General features: G+C 50.7%; 1 protein-coding gene across 1 annotated transcript in view; it reads left to right on the forward strand.

Annotated features, from left to right (window-relative positions):
• The first annotated feature begins 3,037 nt into the window (after positions 1 to 3,037).
• The window catches only part of HAPLN2 (hyaluronan and proteoglycan link protein 2), an 8,178-nt gene continuing 6,411 nt past the window's right edge, over positions 3,038 to 4,804 (forward strand). The window contains exons 1-2 of the mRNA XM_030887838.2: positions 3,038 to 3,118; positions 3,601 to 3,702. The gene's annotated coding sequence lies outside the window, so the exon portion shown is untranslated. The remainder of the gene's footprint in view (positions 3,119 to 3,600; positions 3,703 to 4,804) is intronic.

A 4,804-nucleotide genomic window follows, 5' to 3' on the forward strand; every position in this document is an offset into this window, starting at 1 on the left:
CAATTCTACCTTACAAATCCGGCTAGACCAGAGCATGTACATTGGTACAGATAAGAGCTGGAAACACAGGGAATCCAGGACAGATAAATCCCTTAAGACCAATAATGAGAGTAGCCATACCAGGAGGGTTAGGGGAAGGTGGGGGGGAAAGGGGGAACCGATCACAATGATCGATATATAACCCCCTCCCAGGGGGATGGACAACAGGAAAGTAGTGGAGGGAAAAGCAGTCAGTGTAAGACATGAAAAAAATAATAATTTATAAATTATCAAGGGTTCAGAAGGGCGGGGGAAGGGGGAAAATCAACTGCTACCAAGGGCTCAAGTAGAAAGAAAATGCTTTGAAAATGATGATGACAACATATGTACAAATGTGCTTGACACGATGGATGGATGGATGGATGGATGGATGGATGGATGGATTGTGATAAGAGCTGTATGAGCCCCCAATAAAATGATTAAAAATAAATAAATTTTGGTTAAAACAGAAAGAAAGACAGAAAGACCATGCTGGTTCACAAAGGGTGGTGAAGAAACCAGCTGGTGCTGGCTATTGGCAGGAGTATCTGCTGGGGTCTTAAAGGCTTGTCTCCAAACAAGCAACCATCTAAGTGAGGCATCAACCACGTCTACATGGAAGAAACACATCGGCCTGTGTGGGATTATAAATAATAACAGGCAAGTTCAGAGGAAGGAATGGTATCTGAGCTTCAGTTCTGAACACCGAGTTGGCAGGAGGTTAAGGAATCCAGTGGAAACCCCAAACCCCTTGGCAGAGACCCCGAGGATGAAGCCTCTGATCACAGTCCAAGGATCCGAAGAGCCAGGCTGCCCGGCAGAGGGCATTGTAAAGTCAGTCATGGCAGATGCAGTGAGGTTTTTAAAAAATACTTCCTTATCCGTTGATCTTCCTTTTGGCCCCTTTAAAATTTGTTCCAGTTTTAATATGTTCTCCTTTTTTTCAATTTACCCCCTATTTTATTTTGTCGTGTTTTTGTTTTGCTTTACTTTGCCCTTGATTCTGTTTTGGACATTTTTCCCGGTGTATAAAATCCAGGATAGGCAAATCACAGTCAACCACTAGATTCCTAATTCTCTAGGGACCTGCCAGGGGCGATCGGAGGGAAATTGGGGAGGAACCACAGCAGCTGCCAGAAAGAAGAAAATGTCCTAAAATCGATTGTGGTGGTGATTGCGCAACTCTTTTCAAGAGGATTGAACGATTGAATTACAGGACATGTGGATTAGACGCCAATTAAAAGAGGCCAATTAAAAACCAACAATGCCAGTTCAGTGCCCAGAAGCTCCAGATGGAAAGTGAGCTCCGTGAACTAGCAGCTTGGCTCTTCCCGTCTGGCCCTTTCTCCGTGTATCTCCCAAGGGTTCTTTCCGCACGGATGAGAGTCCCAGGCAAACTCAGCCTCTCCGCGGTGTGTGTGCTAGAAACTTCTGAGCCTGGTTCATCATGCAGTGAGGAGCAGCGGTGAGGCCCAAGCTCTGGAGCCCCTTACGCTCTCCCCTCCCTGTGTCTGGAGGCTGTTTGTCTTGTTTGGGCTGAAGCCAGTCAGAGGCATGAGATCAGGGTGTCCTGCCCAGGAAGACAGGGGGCTATTTGTCTTCTCTCATGAGAGACAGTCCAGAGGAAAGGGCCTAAAGACAGGGTGGGAGCGCACAGGCGGAAAGGAGTGACTGGATTCCTGGGGAGTGGGGTTGGGAGGGCTCCCGGTAAGGAGGTGTAGACCGGGCACAGATCCTGGCTCCTCTCTCTGGAGAAGGGCATCCTGGATAGGTGTTAGCAAGCCTGGATGTGGACGAGTTAGCAAAGAGAGCAGGCTATTCTAGACTTAACATCTGTGCTCTGTCGGATCCCAGGCAAGTCCCCTGCTTTCCGGTCTGCTGTCCTTCATTTGGGGCAGGAGGAAGCTCCGTGTCCAAGGTTGTCTCCAGTTCTGAAAAGCTGCTGGATATGAGGCCCTTCCTCCGAGAGAATAGAAGGCTAAGAGGTGACGGAAACTCCAGAGGCTTCCAAGTGACTACCTGCCGGGGAGTCCTCCCTCTCCGTTAACAGCAAACAGAAAGTTCTGGGCTTGTTCTAGGCTGTTGGAAATGTTCTGTCAGGAGACGATAACATGTGGTGTGTACACCTGCAAAAACTATCCAGATTGTACACTTAAGAACTGTGTGCAAATTAGACCCCAATAAGAAGGCTTTAAAAAATTCTAAGCTCAAGCAGCTGTTCAGCCTTTAGAAAGATCTGCCTAATTAGAGGGACTTCCTTCCTGCCGCCGTGCTGACTCATAATGGCCCCATAGGACAGCGCAGAACTGCCTCCTGTGTTTCTGAGACTGCAGCCCTTTCCAGAAGTGGAAAGTCTCGACTTCCCTTCCACGGAGGGCTGGTGGGTTTGAACTGCTAACCTTGCCATTAGCAGCCTAATGGGTAACTACTGCACCACCAGGGCTCTGGGAAGAGTGCATTCTAACCCAGGGTGGTTGGGAATCTCCCTTTTCTTGAGAACTTTAAAGGAAGATAATTACTGCCTGGCTGAAGAGAGCTTTCCAAAGTCCCTCCATCCTCAGAAATTGCCCAAATTCTGTCCCAGCCAGAGAAAACTTCTCTGTGCTGTCTAATGTCCACCTCTCCTACGACAATACAAACCACTCTTCTGCCCTCACAGAGCACAGCCATTTGTCTGACCACAGGCAAAATCAGAGCCTCCTAACTTGGACCCTTGGGGGGCCTCATTCCAGTCTCTCTGTCTCCTTCACCATTTCATTTGTGGTTCGGGGGCCCACACCCCACCCAGGCCCTTTTTCCGGTGCTGTGTGCCAGCCGGCCCTGCATCCCCCATCCCCGGCTGTTGACATTTTATTGTCCTCACCCATGGGAGAAAGAAAGGGGCCCTGTTATTCAACAATAGGGGAAAAGATGGAGACAATGGGAAATTGTTCTTCTGATGGGGTGGAGACAGAGAAGGAAAAGACAGACAGATAGACAGACAGGGGGCTGGGTAGAAGGGGTCAAATTTCTGGAAGCAGCTGGAGGACCCACAAGTCTGGTTCCTACCTTGAGAGCCTCTTCCCGTAGGCAATGCGCACTCAGGCACCGGAGGACAGAGGTGAGGACTTGTGGGGGGTGAGGAGGGCGGGTAGGGGGATGAGGCAGTGCTTGGCTGAGGCCCATGTGGAGGTCAGGAGGCTGCTGGAGCTTGACATGTGAACCTTTAAGCCTCATTCACAGTTGCTCCCCAACCCCATGGGTCCAATACCCTCCCACCCACCAATCAACCTAGCTCTTCTCTGACCCAAGAACTTCTCAGCAGCAAGGAGGCGGCCCCCCTTTCCTCCCTCATCTGTATTACCACTCCTTGCCTCTCCTGCGAGCCCACCCACCATCCCAAGCCCAGCGTCTTCTCCTGGTCCCGTGGCAGTGAACCCCACAGGCCAATGATGCTGGACCTAGGGGACACCAGGTTGGCCCCATAGAGTGACGGGCCGAGGGTGAGCTCACAGAGGCAGCTTTTCCTCAACGGGGCAAAGGAAGAGACAGGGCTGATCCGGCCTCCGAGGCCTGGGAACTTGAGGGGCCTGAACCTCCCAGGTGGCCAGCCAACACCTTCACTGGGGCCCTCACCCGCAAGCAGGACCAGACGCTGTGAGTGGCCACCCTCATCATCGCCGGGACAAGGCCAACGGCTGACAGGTAGGCAACAGAGCTGCTGGCGCTCCCCTGTTTCCTGGAAGGACCCTTGCTTTTGTTATTCTGTTTCTTGTGCTCAAATACATATCATGAGAGATGTGGCATCATAACCATTTCTCAGGGTCCAAATCTGTGACACTAATTATTGCCCCCATCCTCACGATCCCTAGCCGAAGCTTTCCCCCCATCCCACCCAAGCAGAACCGGAGTCCTCCGTAAGCAGTAACTGCCCTCCTCCCCCAGCTCTGGTCGCCACTGACGCACGGATGCCTCTTCTAGATAGTTCATCTGAGTGGGTTGACAGAAGCCCTGTGGGGCCTGGCAGATCCTACTGGCATCATGTGTTCAAGGTGCATCCGTGTCGTAGCGTGTGTCAGAACCTCGTTTCCCGAAGACCCAGTCATATTCCACTGCGTGTGCACACCACATTCCGTGCATTCACTCCGTTGCTGGAGGGAACTTGGGGTGTGTCCACCTGTGTGCGACCCTGGGTGAATATTGCCGGACAAGTGTCTGTTTGAACCCTTGATGTCAAGCCCTTGGAGCACATACGAGGGAGCAGACGTGCTGGGTGGCATGCTAATTCTGTGCTTCACTTTTTGAGCTGTGTGTTTTGAAATGCAGAAATGTTGAGCAGCGGCTGAAAGCTGAGACTGGTGTTCAGACTTGGTTTGAAATCCTAGCAAACGCCCTCTTCTTACTTGGGCGTGCCTTCCATTCAAGTTTCTCCGTTTGTAGGCAGCTTTTATGAAATGGGCTATTTTTAAATCATTTTATTGGGGGCTCATACAACTCTTATCACAATCCATACATACATCAATTGTAAGAAGCACATTTGTACATTCGTTACTCTCATCATTCTCAAAACATTTGCTCTCCACGTAAGCCCCTGGCATCAGCTCCTCATTTTCCCCCTTCCCTCCCTGCTCCCCATCCCTCATGAACCCTTGATAATTTATACATTATTATTTTGTCATATCTTACGCTGTCCAACATCTCCCTTCACCCACTTTTCTGTTGTCCATCCTCCAGGGAGGAGGTTATATGGAGAGCCTTGTAATCGGTTCCCCGTCTCTACCCCACCCTCCCTCCACCCTCCCAGTAT

This window comes from Echinops telfairi, unplaced genomic scaffold (genome assembly GCF_000313985.2).
Source record: "Echinops telfairi isolate 266 unplaced genomic scaffold, ASM31398v2 ScPeMD7_7425;HRSCAF=8463, whole genome shotgun sequence".
NCBI classification, from domain to species: Eukaryota; Metazoa; Chordata; class Mammalia; order Afrosoricida; family Tenrecidae; genus Echinops; species Echinops telfairi.